General features: G+C 45.2%; 1 long non-coding RNA gene across 1 annotated transcript; it reads left to right on the top strand.

Moving 5' to 3' along the window:
- Positions 1 to 6,246: 6,246 nt before the first annotated feature.
- On the top strand, positions 6,247 to 19,773 carry LOC144826906 (uncharacterized). The gene is made up of 3 exons (XR_013609967.1): positions 6,247 to 6,341; positions 11,416 to 11,535; positions 19,624 to 19,773. It is a non-coding gene; the product is annotated as an uncharacterized LOC144826906 (long non-coding RNA).
- The last annotated feature ends 3,059 nt before the right edge of the window (positions 19,774 to 22,832 follow it).

Raw genomic sequence — 22,832 nt, 5'->3', positions numbered from 1 at the left:
TACCAGTCCCCAAACCTTCCCTTTGCTTCATATTAGACACCCCTATGGTAGGCCCAAGGGCAGGGTGAATTGTAAGTACAAGGTAGGACATGCTCTGATGTGTGTAGCATGTTCTAATAGTGAATTACAGCCATGTTCGTTTTTCACTATTGAAGGCTACCTGTTCTCATAGGCCAGAATGAGCAGCTAGATTATTACATGCTTATAAAACTAACTGACTCAGGGAACACAGTAGACATTTGAATTTAGTATGCCTGTACTAATAAAATACATCTTTTAGTGAAGTTTATTTTAATATTCTGTGTTTGCAAATACCACTTTTAGAAAGCAGGTATTTGCTTGCCTAACCATTTGAGCCTTACTCTGCTGAGTTGTGTATTCCTTGTCTGGGTTTCTGAGTGACAGGGCTGGGGAATTCCAGGATACAGGCTGGGACAGCCCAGTAGTGAATAAAGAGATTAACATTCAGATGGGAGGGAGGAGTGCACCTGGGGCCTTCCCTCTACAATGCTGGCTCCATCCCCTGTGGCTCGTCTGATGTCTCTACCCTGCCCAGTGAAAGCAAGAAGACAGTCATGTAAATAAAAGTGCTCAGGAACTGGTTTGGACTAGGCAAAGGCCTCTCTGCCTTCAGAGAACAAAGGATTTTGGGGTGTAAATATTGGGACCCTGATCCCAAGAAATTAGATCACTTCTGGAACAAGAAACCTTTCTACCAAGGAGAAGAACCAAGGAAGCTGCAGGAGTTTGGACTGCCCCTCTGCCAGTGTGCTTCATTGCCAAGGGAAAGCAGAATGAACTTTGTAAGGACTTTCATCTACAGAATATTCTCCAAGGGCTTGAACTGTGCTTGCCTCCTGCTGAAGTCTCAGGGCCAAAAGACTTCACCTCCAGCTCCCTCCTGAATTTCCTTGCTGGGAATTCTGACTGCAGTCACTTGCGTGCCGCTGGGAGCTGGAAGCGCGATGCATCGAGAAGACGCGTGTCGCTACCGCAGCTGAAATCATCGCAACGCCGGAGAAGCGATTCTTAACCGCATCTCCCTGGAAGCGCGTGTTCATCGAAGCTGCCTGCTGTCGCATCGCCGGAGAAGCATGACAACATCGAGAGAGTCGCCATCGCATCACTGGAGAAACGTGTCGCAGGGCCTGTCGCGGCTCCAAAGTACAGAGTCGTCCCAAGGCTGCCAGTGCATCATCGCATCGTCATCGCATCGCTGCATCAAGGGCGCCATCTTCTTGCATCGCAACTGGATCATCGCATCACATCAAGGCGCCATCTTGCGCATCGCAACGGGCCCGCAAGCCGAGAATGTACGCAGCACCTTGGCTCTGGTAAGGCTCCCGACTATTCCCCTACTCTGCGCAAGCATTGAGGAAGGACGCAACCGTTCCCCCGGATCACGGAACCGACGCATCTCCCCTTTTGCAAGCCTTTTGTTTACTTTGCGTTACGCATCCCGGTACTGTGTTGAGAACTTTGTCGCATTTACCAACAACTTGAATTAAGAGAATTTAATCATCTTTTAAGTAATCTTAAGTGAAGTATTGTGGATTTTTGTAGTTTGTGGTCTTGTGTTTAAGTCTATATAAAGAATACTTATTTTTATAAAACCTGTGTTGTGTCCTTCTGTATTGTTTTCACTGTATTACTGTGTATATTCACAAATGCTTAACACACTGCCTCTGGGATAAGCCTGTCTGCTTGTGCTAAGCTACCAAGGGGGTGAGCAGGGGTTATTAAGGAGTGTAATTCCCCTTATCCTGACTTAGAAGTAAGGGTCCCTATTTGGACAAAGGTGAGAACCATTGCCAACTAGGGACCCCCAGATCCAACATTGGTGGTCAGCGGTGGGATTTGGACTTTGCATTTGTGTTTCATATACAGTGATTGGTGTACACTACTAGTGAGTGCAGACCAAACGCGACCACATACTTTTTTAGAATCCTATTTCCTTGGACTGTTAGTTGTTTCTCAAAACTCCCAATTTTACTACCATGAGTAGACCAGCATCTGTTGCATCTATAGATCCTAATTTGGAAACCTACACTGTGAAACAGCTCAAGTATCTATGCAGGAAATTGAAAGTTGCTACACCAGCCATTTCTAAAAAGGAAGACTACCAAAAGGCGGTGAGGGCCTGGGTAGAAGCAAGAAATGCCCCTGATTTTGTGGTGGAGCCTGTTGGGGATGCAAATGGGCAAATTGATGGGCCAGAGTTTCCAGCCAGGGAAGGGATGCAGTCCCCACCTGGCAGCAGCATCTCTTCCAAAGACCTGTCCCCCAGAGAGCTGGAAGATAGGGAGAGAAATAGGACACTGAAGCTGGAGTTGGCTAAGCTTAAGATGAAGGGTCAGAGGGAGACAGAAAATAACCGGCTGTCTTTGGAGAGAAAGGAGGTTTGTATTACTTGCCTTTTCACAGCTCTTTCCCGGACTGAGTATGGTATTTCTTGGATGTGCAGGTTGACAGTTAAGATGTTCAAACTGACGATTGCTAGGGCTAACTGGGTTTGCCATGAGGTGCCCTCTCCTTCAAAGACTGATTTGAGATGATGTTTTAGGGAGGGCTTGGGGGCCAGCAGGAGCCTGAGGCAGTATTTTATTAGGTGCCCCTGGCACATAAAGTGAGGGCTCCTGAGACCCTACTCCAGACTCAGCCTTCTTCTGGCCTGCAGGGGAGGGAACAGGACTTTAATGTATGACATTCTTGTACACAGTGATCTGGGAATTTTAAGAAGCATGTTGAGGGCTATGGGGTGGGCTAGGTGGCCGTAGTTAAGAGCTGGGATCAGATTTGTATGTCAGCGGTTGGGCTTTGTCAGTGGTTGCATAGGCGTTTCAGACTGTGACTAACTTGTGTCAGAGGTGTCTTAGGAGGTCTGCCGGTTTGCCCCCTTCCGAGAACCAGTAACCAGTAACCAAGGTAATTCTAAGTAAGTTGCCATAATTTGTAGGTCCACGAGCTGCCACCAAATTTGTTTTTTGTTCATAAATTTAGCAAAGACCGCAACCTTGGATTTTATTTTCCTGGTTGTAACTGTGACCAGCATAGAGGGCTCTCTGTAGACTGCCTCTGGTGTTGTTCATGATAGTAGTGCCATTTGCCTACTGCAAGATGGGAAGGAACACACAGCCCAGCCTTGGTGTGCTTAAGATGGCAACTTCCAGGGCAGTGCCAGAGAGTACGCAGGGGCTTTCATTGTCTTCTTACCCATTCCTCATGGTTGTGAGATTCTTAAGGATTTGAGCCAAACTGTCTCAGGGTGTTAGTGGGTTCAGTTTGAGAAGACATACCTTTCCTGTATGTTGTTTACACACATTTATTTGTGTCCCCTAAGTTCACAGGACAAGATATCAAACCACTGAATAAGTCTCAAAGCTCCCAGCTCCCTACACTTCAAGCATCAGTCACTCAAAACTAAACACAAGGAAAGGGGCTTTACAGAGTTTAAAGTTTGTCTCTTAAATAATGTGGTTCACAAAATTGGGTCCCCGTCAAAAAGTATTTTGCAAAATTCACGTAGGAAACAGAGAGGGGCACAGAGACAACACACATTTCAGCAATCATAAGGCAGCTCTCAAACCTGCTCAGATCCCATAGAGAGGCTCCCATATATATCAATGAGCCGCCTGTTGGACAAAGATTGACCACTCGTTGTCTAGAACTGACATCAATGGGTTCAACAGCAAAAGCCATAGCGGTCCTATTTTACTCTTCTGTGGGGTTACACTTAGTGCCTAAAATACTTTAGAGCTTTTTGGGTGGAAGGGTGCCACAGAAGACTCATGTGCAGATTCATCATCCAAGGAGACTACAAAAACCCAGAGTGTGATCTCATTACTTCATGACCCACATCTTCACAATTGCCGAATGTTAATAGCCAATAATTATACAAGTCCATCGCTTCATGACCCACATCTTCACCAGTGCCTAACGCTGGCAGCCAATAATTATATGAGTCCATTGCTTCATGTCGTACTTCCTCATCATTGTGTAATGCAGGCAGCAACTCTTCAGAGAGTCCACCCCTTCATGTACTACATTTTCACTGTTGCTGAATGCTGGCAGATAATAATCAGACAAGTCCATCACTTCTTGTCCTACATCTCCACCATTGCCTAACACTGTCAAGGAATATTCAGCTTGCCTAATGCTGACAGGCAATAATCAGGAGAGTTCATAATTTTTGTTCACAAATTTTTACAAACATGATTACAATTTCATGACATTACTCAAATGTATACTTTTAGGCCTCATTATTAGTTTGGTGGAACCTCTTTGGGCAACTACATCTTATTGTAGGCTCAATCTCCTGACCTGATAGCTCTGGAAGTATCAATACTAGACCTGAGACTAGTGAGGAGCCACTTCCTGGCTTTATACTTCACCATAGGAGGAGCTTAAAAACCCTCCAGCTGCTGAAGACAACATTGACTCCTCGGCCACCCCACTCCGCCAAACCAAGCATGGCCAGGAAAACAACCCTAGCAGTACTGTAAGGGATCCTTGTGAGTGTGGATTACACAGTAGGACTGTGTCATTCATGTATTTCCGAACAATGCTCCCTGTGCCTGACCATAGTTTCTCCTTCATTCTACTACTCTCCACCTTACACCCCTCCACACACACACAAAGGACCTCACATGTACGTTCCACCTGCTCCGAGCAGGTAGAAAATGTAGGTGTTACAATCTAGTCCCACATGCTCATTTTAACTCCTTTGGCTTCAGCTCAGAATAGCATGGTACAAGTGCTGCATTTCCACGCAGCAACATTGATTTTACATGCATATTTACCACTGCCCGAGTTCCATGCATCTTGTATTCAATCCCTAAGAAATAACAAGTGTATGGCCCACATATGTGTCAGATGTATCTCAAGAGAAATCGGCAAAACAGCTGTAGGATGTTGGGCTGTTCTGTGGAAACAAATTACTAATGCAAATAATACCAGTTGCACATTAGAAAGGAAATGATATGGGACAGGAGGCTAGCAGCCAATGTATATGAAGAAAGGGCAGCGAGGACACAGCTTGACATGCAATCAAGTTCCTCAGCTGCACAAGAATCCTTCTGAACATTGTGGAAGAGAGAAGCAATCATGAACTGTGATGAAGCTAGTGTGTCTCCAGGGGCAGCCCCTAATGTAAGAGAAAGGAGACATAGGGGTGGAGGAGGATTGTACAGTATAATTAACAGAGAAGAGGTTCCAGGGATGACCTGGAGGACTTGGAGAAGGCGGCAAGAGGAAAAGAAGGAAACAAGATGGAAAAGCAGTTGCACAACCACAATGTACCCAGATTGACCAGGTGAGCATAGAAAAGCAGGTTTAAGAGTGAAACACCACTACTGAGGGGAGCGATAGAATGGCCATGATGAAGGATCTAACAAATATTAAAACAACCGAAACGTAAAAAGCAAGGTATTCTCAGGTGAGAGTGAATTGAACTTTGATTTAGGACTAATGTATGTGCTGGACCAAACCCATCTTATAACAACAGTCTACTCGCCACACGAGCAATTACGATGGTGCACTCACAGTGTAGTCTCACCCTACTACAAAAGAACAAATAACAGTGCTGTAGTACTCAGATAGGACAGGAGCGACATCAGCAAAGATTGCACAGATGCAGATCAATCACCAAGCATATTGAAAAAACACAAACAAGACTTTAATTACTTCTAACAAAATTGATTATATAACGAAAACCTTTATTGTCAGCCACACATGTCTGAGGAGGGTCATCAGATAGCAACTTTAGCTGTAAAAACTGTAATTGGTGACATTCTAAAAAAAAACTAAAGAAGAAAAAACACAAAACTCTCCCTAAAAAATAATTTTAATGAAACACATTTTGTTCCTGCTTAGTAACCAGAAAAATCTTTCTAGGTATTTTAGCACTCTGCATCTCGGGTGGAAAACCCTTAGGTTTTCTTCGAATGGTTTACCTACGAAATATATCAGGGCATTAATGAGGTAACTTACAACAACAATTAAAGGTCACAATGCTGCTAGAAGCCCTCAGCTGAGAAGAGCTTTTAGGATGTATTTACTCAAGATGTGTGCATTACATCAGCTCACAAACTCTGTTTTGCAGAAGGGCTGTCGCAGGAGCACACCAATCACAGTGAGGGTCATCAGTTTTTTTACCCTGTGGGCGGTTTAGGTAGCCCCTGAACCGCCCCTTTCTGCAGTATAAAAAGCATTGTCCTTAGCAGTGGACGTGTAGAAGACAAGCTCAGCTGCTCCATCTAACACTCTGCCACTCAACCTACTCCAGTGCACCATGAGGACTCTCCTCACAGCCGCGGTCGTGCTCTGCGCACTCATTGCTGGAGGTAAGAGGGCTCATTCATCCATTTACCCCAGAGTAGTCCAGGAGGTCCACAGGGACAAAGTAATGATTCAGTGCTGTCTTAGAAGCAAGCTCTTGAGACAGCCAGAAAGGTAGGGTTTCCCTCTCACCCCTTTAGGAACCTTTAAACCTGTACCTCTCATTCATACCCCACTTCAAGGTAATGGTGAGTCCTGCCTTAGGCATCCAAAAGGCTCTTTTCAACCATAAAGCCCCATCCTTTATATTATGTGAGGGGAGATTCTTTACTCTTGATATGTGCTATGACTGAGTTCCCACAGAGTCAAACTAGTCGAGCTTCTAGAAGTGAACTGGCTTCAGTGAGGAGTCCCAGCTTATTCTTGTTACTCTGGATGTATCAAGCCCCCTAGGATCACACACGTTGGCCATGCATGACTTGATAAATCACATTTCAAGGGTTGCAAAACCAACACAACCCTTGATACATATGTGCTGTGACTCTCAATGCCAGGATACCGCCGCTGGAGACCCCCCAGCACTGCATAGACTTGTATGTCCCTTCCTTGTCCAGCAGTGAGGGTCCTTCCTGGATGGCACCTGAGACTGATATGAGAGTGGGTCGATGGTGACTAGCTAACATTCAGTTTTGTGGGGGTGTTCTCCCTTCATGTGTGCGCCTCAGATTTTGAATATCATGCAGGTGTTGTAGTTTGTCTTGTTGGTGATTTGTAGCTGGTGGGAGCTTAGATCACCTGTTAAAAGTTAATAGTCAGAAAATCTTAGTGTAGGATCTATTATGCTAGGTGACTGGTAATATATATTGTTCGATCCCCATGGGTAGCATTTGTGGACTGCTGACCAGTTGTTCACCCATCACCCTCTGTTCTCTTCCACTGAGACACAATATTTCCCCCCTGCCTCTTTGCTATCTCTTCCATGCTGCCCAACTCCATTCTCTCCTCTTAGGTTGAGTGGGTAGAATCAATATTTAAAGTGCAAACATCTGCATGGCTTGAAATCTTTTCAGACTTCTCTTCCCCATATATATTTGGACAGACCTAACCTGCCAGAATCTACCTGGGGAAATAGTGGGGGTGCAGTAATTATCTCACAACTCGTAATTCAAGATAAAAATGCACAACCCTGTTTATAATTAGTGCCATAGGCAGTGTGCTATTTATCACTGCTTAAATAACTCAGGGCTCCAGGGGTCTAATCTACAGCACTTTCAAAAATCTGTTCCTAAAAATGGGCAAAAAATGCAGCATAATGCATTAAGCATTAAGCACCAAAATCCCTTATATATGGGTATAGCTCATTCATTTTCTACCTGTCATATTTTGTCAGGTTTGAGGTGCTGAATTACAGTGGAGTGTGTGGGGTTTGAAAGTCAGGGCCAGCTCTAGGACGGTGCGACTGATGCCACTGCATCTGCTGCTGATTTCAGGTGGAGGCACCGTGGGCAACATTTACAAATTTTTGGCATAGAGCAGCGACGCAAGCCTTCCTGCAGCGCTCTCCTATGTCTAAAGTAAAGGGCAGAAATGCACCGTATCAATGAGAAATGATGCATTAGTGCCTTCTTTTACTCCGCGAGTGCACAATAGTGCCAGGGTGCCTGCATTGGAATCAGGTTGATTTTGTGCAGAAAGGGACACCTTCCTTCACAAAGACATCTGTTGTGCCACCCCTGGGGAGGCATAGGCTTTTAATGCAGTCCCAGGTTTACAGCATGCTATAAATCTGGAAATATTTCAAAAGACATGGCTGTTATGTGGAAACACCCCTGAAAACTTCCCTGGCATCACTCTCTATCACTATGTGAGGTAACGCAGCAACTTACGCTGCCTTCCCTCACACAATATCTACGAGGCCATGAAAAGCCACGCATTGTGGTTTTCGGCGGCTTCGTAGATATGGCTCTGCGCTGCCGTAGCGTCATTAAAAGTGACGTTCCGGCAGCACGTGGGGCTTTTAAATAAGCCCATGTGTCTTTCATTATCCTAATATTGGGAAAAGGGTTCATTTGGGTAGACATCATTTCTTTTTATATTAGAGAACCCCCAACCATGATGTTGATTTTTAAAATCTGAGTTTGTGCTTCTCCAGACCAAGCTCTCTTAAACTATACTGTCTGTCTTGTAGTTCTCTGAATTATGTAACATTTCCTATACACTGAGGTAAACACATAGGATTCATTGTCTCTGTGTAGTGTGTGTGTGATGTAAAGTGCTCTGAAACCCTTCACTGGTATGAACGGCGCTATAATACTAACACAAATAATCTGAGAGTGATTATGGAGACTTGAGGGGCTCTGTTATAGGGTGGTAGTGAGTGAATCTGTGGCAGAGTTGGTTACTGGGGGGCGACAACAAACATTGGCGCACTGGCAGCGACTAGCACTAAAGTCAGCCTTGTTGAAAGTCTGGGACCGTTAACTATACTACACCTGTTGTACTTGTGTACCCATGGGGAGCAGGGCTTTCAGCTATGATCCCAAACTCATCAGTCTCCTTAGTGACAGGGAATGGGGCACGGTCCAAGGAGGTGTCCACTGATGTCCTGCTGACACCTCTTTACTTTATCTGTGATTCATTGTTGAATTGTCATAGTTTAAAAAATGTAAGAGTTTCTACTTTGTAACAAAATAGTTTGTAAATGCCCTTTTTTAAGATATGTTTTATGTTACAATAAAAAATATTATGTACAGAAATCTAGAAAAATCTAGGAAAAATTATGTTAATGATATACATAATTTACATCTGTCTAGCATTTCCTACATTTTTATATCTTTTACGTGCAATCCCCCTTGAATTTTCCGCCAATTGCCCCCAAAAAAATTGAAGATCTCTTTTCCTAATTTATCTGGGCATCCGCTAAGCCAAGAAGGGCATATGATTATCTTTCTTTACCTAGGGAGAGAGGAGGACTGGCTCTACCAAGTATAAGACTCTATTATTGGGCCACTTCACTTCTATACAACTTAGTTCTAATACAAGAGAAGCCAAAAGTTAGCATGTTTGAAGAAGTACTGACTCCCTTATAATAATAATAATCCACATTTGAAAAGCGCAAACAATCACCCGTAAGGGTCTCTAGGCACTGGGGGCCGTCAGGAAGATTAAGCAAGCTATTGCCCAGAGTCACATGGTGCTGAGCTGAGCTGCCGCCGGAGCCGGGGATCGAACCGTGATCCCCAGATTCCAGTGTCAGTTGACCTGGCCGCGGCGCCACACCTCCCCCCTTGATTTTATAATGGGGGTGGAAGCGTGGGGCTGGGCTTGGCGATTCTTAAATGACAGCCACTATAAGAAAGTTAGCTTTAAAACTCTACAAGGGGGGCTTAGAATCTGGAAGTCAGTTTGAAAACTAATTGGTATGGGTTGTCTCAATTACTATACACCACTCTGCAATAATTCCAATTTAACAGACATTTTTAAAGGACAAATCATTCAAAGATGGTGCGACGCTGGGCTGACCAAGCTCAGAGCTTTTTTCTCTCTCATATGGTCTGGCTCTTTCGATAATCCTAAAGAATGGTTTGAGCTGGATCGGAGGGATTTTTACAAATACCTCCAAATTAGAGATTTTTTATATAAGAAAGGTGGGTGGGGCAATCGGATTTGCTAATAATGATATAAATTGCTACATTGAGAAGGAATGGAGACCTATCTATACAAGTAGTTTATAATCTTTTTAACTCACAAATGAAAGATGATATGGGTGAGTCGAAACTGGAGTCTCAGAAAACCAAGGGGCATATTAACAAGGGCTTTATCTCATCTTTTTTGGCTTTAAACGCCAAAGAAGCGGAGATGAAAATATCGCCCTATCAACAACAGGGTGCTAACATGCAAAATCGCATGTTAATACCCTTTTTCACTACACTTCCCTTTGCATCTCTAATGAGAAGCAAAGTGGGCGTTCCAGAGCAAAATAATAGGAGAAATGTCGCTTAGCAATCTACACGCTAACCCTGTTAAAGACAAAAAAAAGCAGTGCTAACCACGGTTAACGCTGCATTTTTATGTCTGCTAATTTTCAGACTTAGCCATGTAATACAAAGGGAGGTGGATTACATGGCTAAGTCCACCATGGGCTATCAACAAGGATATCCCTATCCATGGAGTTTTATCACTGCGTTACCAGCAGTAACCTCCCAAAATGCTGCTATCGCTGGATTTTTTAGCGTCTAGGCGGTTAGCGTTGTTAATAACGCGGTAACCAGGCAATATTATCCAGCAATAGCGGGCGCTAAAAAATTAACGCTAAGCACCCTTAGCATTAATTTTCCCTGTTCCTTGTTAATATGCCCCCTATTTTTTCGCTCAGCTGAATTAGCACGGAATATTTTAATCCCGGCCGGAGTCCAGGTTCAATACCACAAAACATCTTTCTCGCCTAAATACACCCCTGAAAGAATTGCCAAATGGGGGACGTGGAGAGGAACCTTTTGCCCCTGGTGTGCCTTATTTCAGGAAGCTCTGATTCACATCTTTGCCTCCTGAGATGCCCTTAGTAAACTCAAATTAGAGATTACCAATTTTTTAAGGAGTCGACTGCGTCCTCTCTCCAACCTTGGTAGGATTAATGGTAGCCCAGAACACTCAGGGGAAGCTTGGAGAAGAACTAGTGTTCATCGGCTTGGCACTCCTCCATTTATGTCTCACATACCCCGGGTTCCAGCAATGTCTCTCTCTTTTAGTAGCAAACTATAATCTGGAAAAAGCCAAGAAGGGAACTATGCTCTCAAACAAAGGGCCTAAACATCTGGGCCCCATTGACCACATGAAAAGAGAAGAACGGGCCAATGATTAAGTGTAAAACAAGCAAGAATCCAAACTAAGGATAAGAGATCGAGGCCAACTCCCTCGGGGGTAAGTAGGGTGGGGGTTGGGCGGGTGGGTTTTTGTGAGGCAAGGCTCAACCAGGAAGGGTTAAAAGGGAGGAGTAATGCATAACTGTGATTTTCCTTGTTATTTTTCTTTTTGGCTTCTCTCTGACTATGAAACGTAATTGTTCTGTATATTACCATTTACATTTCATTCTTACGAAGAAAAAAAAATCTAGAAAATAAGTACTATTTCTCATTTCAGTGAATTGCCTACTTTGTGAGAAGTGTTTCTCTGTGGGCACCTCCACCTGCTCAGGTATTTACAGTCTTTGCCCCGCTGACGTCACTCACTGCGTTCAAGGTCTCGAGAACTTTACAATAGGTAAGTGTCAAGATCCAAAGAGTGGATTTGTGAAATGTAGATGCTGGGGCACCCATAATGCCATGCACGGCTCTGCCGCAAGCTCCTGTGTGATCTTCAGCATGACCTGCTGCTTATCCGTGTCACCCCTGATGGTGATTGGTTAATATGCACTCTGTGGTTAAAATCTCTCCTTTACTGCCCACAGCTCTCGCATTACCTCAGGGTGAGGTATTTACCACACATGGTAAATCGATCCTATGCCGAGTTTTCAACAAGAAAAGGAGGCATACCATCAGTAGTCCTCAACAAACCACCATCCCTGTGATGGCCGCCATTCATAATAGGTCTTGAATTGTGACCTATCTCATTATTATTCATGCAAAAGGTCTCTTTGTGATCCATTAGGTATCACTAATTAAAAAATACATGGTTCATACATTAGGAATCACGATTACCCAATATCCATTTGGAAAAAAAACACCATTTGGAAAATATTGTTCTTAATGTTCCTGCATCAGGCCCTTAAGAGTCTTTCCTTGCTGCAGTTCCACTACTCCACCACTAGGATGCACACAGCTCTGTCCATACATCACATCCCTTCCTTATAGCTGCAACTCTGTTGCTCCACCACCGAGACACACGCAGCTCTGTCCATGCATCTCATCCCTTCCCTCCAGCATCACCTCTGCTACTCCTCCACCAGGACACACACAGCTCAGTCCATGCATCCCATCTCTGCTTTGCAGGTGCACATCTGCTACTCCATCACCAGGAAACCCACAGCTCTGTCAATGCATCTCATCCCTTCCCTGTATCAGCAGATCTGTTCCTCCACCACCAGGACACCCACAGCTCTGTCAATGCATCTCATCCCTTCCCTGTATCAGCAGATCTGTTCCTCCACCACCAGGACACCCACAGCTCTGTCAATGCATCTCATCCCTGCCTTGCAGCTGCAGCTCTGCTGCTCCACCACTGGGACACACTGAGCTGTCGGTGCCCATATGGGCACTATTTCAGGAAAGACTCAAAGGTTCTGTATGCTAGCCCCCTTATTAACCCAGGAATAGGCAGATTAGGTTGATGGGTACACAGTGGTCCTGAGTCCTCAAGATGGGTCTGGGCATGAACTGTTGCTGGAGTGTAAGCAAAATCCATTTCAAGTCAGTTTAAAGCATTGCAATATAATGTTGATGAGAGTCGTTTGATCCATTTTGGAATTGAAATTTGTACAAATATTGAGAGGTGGTTTGTCATGAGTGCAGTTATCCCTCATCTCTCTTCCCCTGCCAGTCATATCCACATGTGGGGTCTCTGTCTCCTGAGGCATCTGTGACTCCTGACAGACAGATTTTCCTCCCATAAGGTGGTTTTTGCACAGGTTTGCAGTGGGTTAGCAGCCTGTGTGCTGGGCTGGGGCGGGGAGCGTTATCACATGGATCTAGAGCCGCATGTCTGTGTCAGCATCTGGGATTGTTTCAATGCGCGTCGGTGGGTATGTGGAGAAGGGGGCAGCTGGGTAAATGTTGTGTCCAAGATCCCATGTATAGCGAGGTCAAGTCTCTTAGCAACATTTATAAGCAGGAACGATGCTGCTTTAGTGCTTCTGCTAGCTGAGTTTCTACTGTGGACCGTCCTAGGGCCACACAGAAGCAGCATAATCAGTCTGAGCTGTGGAAAGTGAGGAGCTCCTGCACATCTCAAGGCCTGATTGACAAATCCTGGTCTTTGAGACTGTAGACTCTGTGTTGTCAGAGCCTAGACAAAAGTGCCTGAAAGAGGCAGAGGATGAACCTGAGAGAGTTCAAAGGGGAAAATATGTCCAGGGGTCACAGTTCATGACCATATCAGAGACTCCCTTGGTTTTGAGCATATAAGCCAGCAAGAAGAGGGATTGTGTTCCCAATATTGTTTTTTAAATGCAGATGAGTTTCCCCACCATCCTGTTATAAAGGGCATATTACTGAAAGAATGGGAAGATCCAGATTCATCAACCATTCCCCATTTTCTCAACAAGAGATGCCTCTTTGCAGAATTTGATTTGAAATGTCCTCATACTCCAAAGTTTAATACCATCCAACCTTCTGTGACATCTAGCTCAAACCTTGCATCTGAAGAGGCAATACTTTACGGATGCAGCAGATAACAAAGTTGAATCCTTCTCTAAGAGGTCATCTGATGTGCCTCACTTGTGAAACTTAGACACTTCAGAACATGAGAAAATGCATGTGTTGCTTATGCCACGCTAGTCCTTATGAAGTATTTCCAACTCTTGTGATTGTAGTCAAAATGTTGGCAAATATGGAATTGTGTCTAAATTCCTTTCAGATGTCTCTTTTGATAGTCTCTGGGTTTCAAAAGTTTCAGCAGGAGCTGCAATGAAAGGACATCCACTCCTGTAGTTTCATTTCCTCATTTATCTGGTGTTGCTCTTTTTCCTTATCTTGGTGACTGGTTGTTGCCTCCTTCCTTTTTCATCAAGGCTCAGGAGGATGTCCAACTGTTTTTGAAGGTCCTTCAAGAACAAGACTTATTGGTGAATTCCCAAAAGACCATAACAAGAGAACAACTTAATCAGAGCCTACTTCAATACCCAACTTGCTTGTGCTTTTTTACCTCCATAGAGGATTGTTGGTCCTCAGGACTTACTCAAGAACCTCCTTGCTCAGCCGATGTTTTCAGCAAGAACATGGCTCAGAGTGCACAAAGTGCAAGGACCTATGGTGGCACCAATGGCAGTGGTTCTTTGGGCATGTTTCCACCTCAAACTGGTGATGAATCATGTCCACAATTGTTGATTATCCGGAAATGTGATGCATGTGTGGTTGTGCATAAACCTAGACGTGTACCCCTCGCTAAGAGAGACAAATTGAGTCAGGAGTAGGATTCTTTGTGTGAATAGAGTATTATCGAGCCCATTGAGGATTCGGAATGGCTATTGCCAGTGATGTTAACTAGGAAAAGCAATGAGATTCTGAGGATGTTTATAGGGAGAAGTGTGGCTCAGGGGTTAGAGGCGGCAGACCCGGAAACTGAGATCGGTCCTGGACCAGGGTTCAATTCCCCGCCTCGGCGGATCTTGGGCTAAAAATTCCACGGACTCGATAATTCTCGCCCCGGTGCCTCCTCGACTCACGGGTTCACACTCTGCGACTCTGGGCAATAGCTTGCTTAATCTCCACAACGGCCCCTCGCGGCGGGATGCCTGACTTTCACCTTGTGGATACCCTGCTATCTCACAGGGGAATATCAGGAAGGGTTCCCTAAGCAAGCGCCGGGAAACCCACTGCGGGTAGCTGTGCGCTATATAAGCTCAACTACATTTACATTTACATAGGTGTAAGGGGTCTAAATGAGAGAATATGGGTGGATAGACAATCCCTGCCCAATATCACTGAGATGTTCAGTTCCTTGAAGGGAGCTAGGATTTTTGCGTTAAATTTGTCTTCGGCATATCACCAGATTACATAGTGAGAGTCGCCATTTGACATCTTTTGTTAACTGTGGGGGAGCAGATAGATTTAAAAATTTGGTTTGGCATCTGCAATTTTCCAGAGAGCTGTTGAGCTGATGGTCAAGAGTGTTTCCCTATATTTTGGTCTTTTGGAGAGTTGAAGAGTTGCATAACAAAACGTTGGGAGTAGTTTTGCCCATTTTGAAACAGAGAGGGGTTACTCTGAGAACTAGTAAGTGTAGGTAACTAAAGTAATCAGTGGATTATCTAGGTTATAAGCTGTTGACCCAAGATATGGAATCATAGGAGAATCTTGTTAAAGCAATCAACGAGTTCCCTGTACCAGAGAACCAAGATCAGTTGCATTTTTTATCTAGAATGCTATAATTCTATGCATATTTCATCCCCAACTGTAGTGAGAAAAAAAGTATCTTATAAGGTCTTGTTGAGTGAGAACTCGAGTTTAGAATTTGATTCCATCAAAAAGGAGTTGGTGAATGTGATTCCCCTTAAACAGTTTGAAACACATGAACTGTCAGGTGTGTTGACCAATACCAGTTAGCTAGGTTTGGAGGTTGTTTTGTTGCAGGTAAGGAAAGAAAGCGAACTGGGGATAGCTTTTGCTTTGCGTGCCATCTGAGGTAATGAGTCAACCTACTCTGTAGTAGAATGTGAGGCATTGGCTATTTGGTGGGGCTTGGAACACTTTTGAAAGTACTTGAAAGAAACAGATTTGACCTTTCGCATGGTTCATAGACTGTTGCTTAGCTAGTTTACAATTAAGGGGCCAGCAAAGCAACTTCCTGCATTGCCAAATGGCATTATAAGTGGCAAGAATTTCAGTTCCATTTGCAATACATACAAGGTGTGAAGAATATTTTCACAGGTTGTCAATTAAAGAGGAAGGGGAGGTGAAGGATACGCTGCCCCTTCACCCGTTACACATACAGGGGTCTCAGAGAGGAATGATATTGAAGAAATGTCCTCAAAACATTTTTTTATCAATATGCATGGATATGCGGATCCACTTTGGTGCTGATCACAGCCCCCTTGTGATTTGGCAATGTATTTTCATATCCTGCTTTATCGAAAAAAACACCCAGTCACACACCCACTCAAAGACCCAGACAGACTTCGCCAGCGCACTGCCAGTGGACAATATCCTGTGCCAGGACTGGCCTTCCCGCCACCTTGCAGTACACTGCCAGGGATATCCTGGGCCTGGACCCCGGACTTTGAAACTGTTGTATCTCCTCCTCCCCATGATCCACCAAAGGACCATTCACCTGCCGATACTGCCACTTCTCCTGTGACAAATAAACCTCCGGCCCACAAGACCAAGACCACCCTATAACCGTTCCTATGTATCCTGATCAACTCCCACTCACTTTGCAAACACGCCACAGAAATCTGGAACACCATCACCACTTTCTCCATGGTTGTTGCCTTCATCACTGAAACACGGCTGAAATACGGCTCAACCCCTCCTCGAAACCTGACATCACCACCGCCACTCCCGACGGTTACAGGATGATACACCATGACTGCACCAACAAAAGAGGCGGAGTCATCCCCGTCATCTTCAAGAAAACCCGCCTGAACAGCATCTGCCTCAACCAACCGGTCACTGAACCCATGCACAAAGCTGAACACAAACTCAACACCGTCTTCACTTCCAGCAACAGAATTGAATTAAGTCACACCACAGAACTCACCTGAACTGACCACACCTTCGCCTAATCACCTGTAAACCTGAGGCCTCAACAGACTTTGACCAGGCTGTGCAGAACTTTGCTGCCTGGCTCATCGACAGAGTCACCCCGCTGACACCTACAAAAACCAATAAGAGCTCCAAATATGCCAGCTGGTTCACTTTAAAACTCAGGACCTCGCTGACAGAGCTGCACACTAAACAAGCCCCAGCAACTATCACTGGCACATCAATGAAGCCAAGAAAGCAGCCATCACCACCCACATCAACTCTGCTTGCAACCATACAAAGAAATTCTTCAAAATAGTCAAATAATTCTCCAACCTGACACCCATGGAAAACGCCATCCACCCCTCCCAAGAACTCTGTGACACCTTCTCAGACTACTTCCGCATCAAGATCATCAACATTTACAACAATTTCAACATCCAAGCCCCATCATCAACCCAGATGAGCTCATCCAACCAGCAAAGACCAACCAAACCATCACCAACTTGTCACCGTTCACCGCACTGACCACTTCCGTCATCATGTTTTTCCATCCACCCCAGGATGCCCACCAACCCCTGCACCCACCACCTCTACAACCTCACAATGAACCCAATCAGCACAAAACTCACCAGCATCCTCAACACCTTCATCTCCACAGCAACCTCCCTGGTCAGATGGAAGCATGCAGACGTTGGATCCCTCTGAAGGAAAGCCTCCAGTGACCCCAACGATCTCAAAATTGATCTTCTGATCTCCCTGCTCCCCGTTCTGGACAAAGTTTTGAAAAAGCCATCAACAAGCATCTCACCAAATTCCTGGAACAAAACCACTTACTAGATGCCTCCAAATCAAGATATCGTGATAACCACAGCACTAAGAAGCAACTGATTGCTGCCTCAGATGACAGCAGAACACTCCTCAGCGGTAGAGTAATAGTGGACCTGATCCTCGTTGCATCATCAACAACAAATTCTAAAACATAATCATACACCAAGACTCTCTCAAGTGGATCACCTCCTTCCTCCCTGAACGTACACTGAGTATCAGACTGTCTCCCTTCACCGCCGCACTCAAAAACATCATATGCGGCATACCACAAGGATCATCCCACAGCCCCACGCTGTTGAACATCTACATGACCACCTTGCCGATGTCGTCAGATCCCATGGACTCAACATAATCTCCTACGCAGACAACACTCAACTGATCCTCTCGTCCACCGAGGATGCCATCAACACCAAAACCAACTTACGCAAAATGCCAAGACCAACAAAGCCTAATGGATGAGAGCCAAGTGCCTCCAACTTAACTCCCACAAAACTGAAGTTCTGATCTTCGGGAAGGACACTTTTACATGGGACCACAGCCAGCGGAGCGCAGAACTCGGACCCACACCAATGACTACGCATGCAACCTCTGCATCATCCACAACAGCCAACTCACTATGAAATGACAAGTTAGCACAGTTGGCTCGTCCTGTTAACACGCTCTTAGCATGCTCTGCAAAAGTTCCAGATGGTACCCAACCAACACCAAAAAAACTGACACTCATGCCTTGTCTCCAGCTATATCAGCTATGGCAATTCCTTCTACACCGGAATCTCTATCAAACTCCTCAGAAAACGTCAGACCATACAGGCCACATTGACCAGAGTTATCCAGGGCCTCCCCAAATTAGCCCACACAGGTCCAATTGAGAGACGTCCACTGGCTCCCCACCCAGAAAATATGCTAGTTTGAGATCCACATGCATACCTACAAAGCCCTCCATGACCTTGGACCAGCCATCGATTAAACTTTCAGCAACCCACCAGACGCCTATGCTTCTCTTTACTCACCCTCACAGTCGCACAACCTCTCACATCTACTGTGGTGGCTTTTTCTTCTCCTACATCACAGCCAAGACCTGGAACATCCTTCCCCTCAAGCTCCATACACTCCCCTTTGCTGACAGACTTCCGAAAAAGACTCCATACCTGGCTCTTCGACCAAGACACAGAGCCCAGATACCCCTGGGGTGACAGTGTTGTGCTTTATAATGTAATGTAATGTATGTATACTTGTAAAGCGCACTGTTACCTCGTTACGTGGTGTCCTGGCACTGTATACCGCTGGGGAACCCGTCCTGGCTTTCCCTGTGAGAGGGCACCCCAAGGTGAAGCCAGGCATCCCCGGCGCTGCTGGGGCCATTGTGGAGATTAAACAAGCTATTGCCCAGAGTTGCAGAGTGGGACCCATGGTTAGCGTAGGCACCTAAGCGAGAATTATCGAGTCCGCGGACATTGACCCAAGACCCTGCCGCATCGGGAATTGAACCCTGGTCCCGGGCCGACCTCTGCTTCAGGGTCTGCCGCTTCTAACCAGTGAGCCACACTTCTCCAAATGCTGAGTGATTGAATGATTGATTGATTTTGATTCTATGTGTAGCATTGATTGATTGATTTTGATTCTGTGTGTAGCATAAAATTGGAGTGCCTTAAAGTGCTTTTGAAGAAATAACTTTTAAACATAAAAACAATGCGTAGATAAATATTTATGGAGTTTTATTCTGTGTATTATTGAGTTTTGAGTTTCCGACCCATGTCACCTTCTAGAACGAGCCTCGGACTGTTCTCAGAGTGAGGAAGGGCAGTGCTTGCTTTTTGATTTGGGGCAAAAATAGCTCAAGGAACTCTCCAAGGACCTCTTGAAGCCACTGGTTTAATATCCCAAGGCCAAAGAGATACTCCCCATGGTCAAGTAACATTCTGAGGGAATAATCAAATGTTTTACCCTAAACATTTGATTAATTGAAAATATTAATAATGTGCATCAGTGTTTGTAATAAGCATATAAGAGACCTGCATGAAATTCTAAAATACTGGTAAGATCAGATCAGCCATGCATGTCCAGATCTCATCCGGCAGATTAAATCTTTTTGCTAATTGAAAAAAAATATGTTTTCTAACAGGGAGCAAGAGCCATCTAACTGCATTCAAAGATTGTGGTACTCCCTCCAGCAGAACTGCCAGTGGTAAAACCCTCTCCTTCAGGACATCCATGACTGTGGTTCGGATAAGTAGAACATGCTGCAACTCCGACTACTGCAATGGTGGAGATATACAGGGTACGTACAGGCTAAGGCTCCGATTATCAATATGATGCAGACATACAGGGTACATACAGGCTGAGGCTCCGACTACCATAACACTGTAGTGGAAATGATGCGGGGGATATGTCGTGGACCACGACATATCCCCCGCATCATTTCCGGATCGGGATGCCATCCTCTGCAGCCGGGAAGCACTTCTACCCATAAACCTTCCGGGGATTCTCCCTGACGAAAAGGATCCCTAATTTCTGAGAGGATTTGAGAAACTCCCCCGCTGATCACTTGTCTCCTACTGACCAGACGCGACCCTTACGAACCATTATATTGCTTTTATCAGAGTGTGATCTCTCTAAGTCCAAAACTGGATTTTAAGAACTACAACTTTATTGGTGAATGCTCTCCGAGCTACCCGAAGGAAGGAAAATAGGAATCTTTTACCAACTGAGTGGAAACTTTTGTTCCTTCATCCTTCAACCACCCCTGAGAAATGTGCAATTTCTGAATTTCTGAATTCAACTGTGATTTTCTTAACTTCAGCATGTTTGTTCCCCTCCTTGGTGGTATCTTCTTGCCCTGTCGAAGGTGCTTGTACACCGAAACGCGCGTTGGTGTTACCTTATAGAACGCAGCACTTGAGCCCTTGAGGACAACTTCTTTCCAACTAATCTGCCATCCTATTTTTGCACCCACGTCCATGCAACCATAAGTCCATTCATTAGTTGCAGGCAATGTTGTACCTACTGATCTGAATTGTGGTGAATGTTTGTGAGTGTGACTGATCCCCTAAAGGTATGAATGTTTGTTCATTCTCTAGAATCCCCCAGGAGTGTGTGGAACATTGATCAACATGAATTTAATGTGTTGTTTTTAATGTGATATGAAAAATCCATTTATGTACATCAAATGCTTTTTCCTTTTTTTATAAAAAAATATATCAGATTGTATAAAAACCAATAAATATATATTTTCGTAAAAAATTATGGACTGAAACATAGTTGTTGGATGTTTTCTGGCTCTGATACATATTTAATATTGCTCCATGAACAACAGTGTTGGATCCCTTAGAGGACCTTCTTTTGATCATTCAGGCAGGGTTTTGCTTTTTCTATTCATATTGTTCTAATCCCCTTCTTTCCTGCCTTTATCATTCATCTTATTGGGGAACCCCCTTCAATTGTGTATACAGGGTATGTATAGACTGAGACTACGACTACCATAGTACTGCAGATATACAGGGTGAGAATAGGCAGAGACTGTTGCTATCACAACGCTGCAGATATACAGGGTACGTAGAGGCTGAGACTCTGACTATCATAATGCTGCAGATATCATAGTATGTACATTTGAGACTCAGTGTGGAGAAGTGTGGCTCAGTGGTTAGAGGCGGCAGACCCGGAAGCTGAGATCGGCCGTGGACCAGGGTTCGATTCCCCGCCTCGGCGGGTCTCGGGCTCAAAATTTCCACGGACTCGACAATTCTCGCTCCGGTGCCTACTCGACTCACGGGGTCACACTCTGCGACTCTGGGCAATAGCTTGCTTAATCTCCACTACGGCCCCTCGCGGCGGGATGCCTGGCTTTCACCTGGTGGACACCCTGCCGGGGTTTCTCACAGGGGAATACCAGGACGGGTTCCCTAAGCAAGCGCTTAGATACCGTGTCGGTGATTTGCGCTATATAAATACATTTACATTTACATTTACATTTAGTAGTAGTGGAGTAGTGGAGTAGTGTGGCTCACTGGTTAGAGGCGGCAGGCCTGAGAGCAGAAGTCAGCCCAGGACCAGGGTTCAATTCCCAACGCGGCAGGGTCGTGGACCTTGGTCAGCGGACTCGATAATTCTCGCTTCGGTGCTTACTCTAATCAGGGGTTACACTCGGCAACTCTGGGCATTAGCTTGCCTAATCTCCACAACGGCCCCACCAATTCCGGGGATGCCTGGCTCCACCTTGGGGACTCCCAGCAAGGGACCATCCCACAGGGAAAGCCAGGACGGGTTCCCCAGAGTTATACAGCGCCGGGACGCCCCGTTGCTGGGGCAGCTGTGCGCTTTATAAGTATACTACATTTACATTTACATTTACATATGATGAAAATGCTTGTACATAGTGTACTAGCCATTCTCGGTCTTTTGATATAAAAATCGTCATGCTACGACGAAGTTTATTACACGAGTCCAGAATTTTCAGAACCACATCAGCCACTGGCACTTACTCAAGCCACGTTCAAGGCCATCGTTTTATGCCCTTTGTGTGATTCTAGAGAGGCCTCACTTAAGAAAAATCATCCTTGGCTCTGCTCCAATGGGAATAGTCCAGCCCGTACAACAGGGCCAGGTCCCCTCCAGATGGTAACACAAGCAACCGCAGACTGGTTTCAATCTACTTAGGTCTCTCTGTGAGGTATGGCTTGAGTCCTGTGGCTTGTGACCTATGGCACAGTGAGCACAGGCTCCACATCTGGGCAATAGTGGCTGCACTAGGGTGTTTACCGCAAAAACAGCAAGCCTACGGAAGGAATACGCGAGTAAATCACGGCCATGGGCAGTGACTTTGGCCACATTCAAGACCATTGATTTTTGCCCCCTGTGCCATTCTTGACAGACACACGGCTTATCTAAATCAGTCCTGATCCGGCTCAATTTGGAAGCATCCAGCCCAAACTTCCAGGCCACGTACCTTTCAGGTGGGAATACAAACTTCCCAGACAACTTTTGACCTTCCTAGGTCTCTCAGTGAGGTGTGGCTTGAGGTCTTTGGCACAGTCAGCATGGAATCCATGCCTGGGCATGCCCGCGGCAATTAGGGTGTCTACTGTAAAAACAACCAGTTGATGGAAGCAATGCTTGAGATAATCTCAGCCACTGGCATTTGTCTGGAGCCACTTTCCAGACCACTGCTGATTCTGCTTCAGTAGAATCAGTTCAGCCTGAACTGCCATGTCTCCTCCAGATGAAAACAATAGCAACCACAGACCTGTTTTGACATACATCGTCCTCATGAGTGAAGTATAACTTGAATTACATGTATTCCGGATCAGAGTGGACCTGGCCTGACCATTCTGGATG

Source organism: Lissotriton helveticus, chromosome 4_1 (assembly GCF_964261635.1).
Source record: "Lissotriton helveticus chromosome 4_1, aLisHel1.1, whole genome shotgun sequence".
In the NCBI taxonomy this organism is placed as follows: Eukaryota; Metazoa; Chordata; class Amphibia; order Caudata; family Salamandridae; genus Lissotriton; species Lissotriton helveticus.
This window is presented reverse-complemented; position numbering and strand designations above follow the sequence as displayed.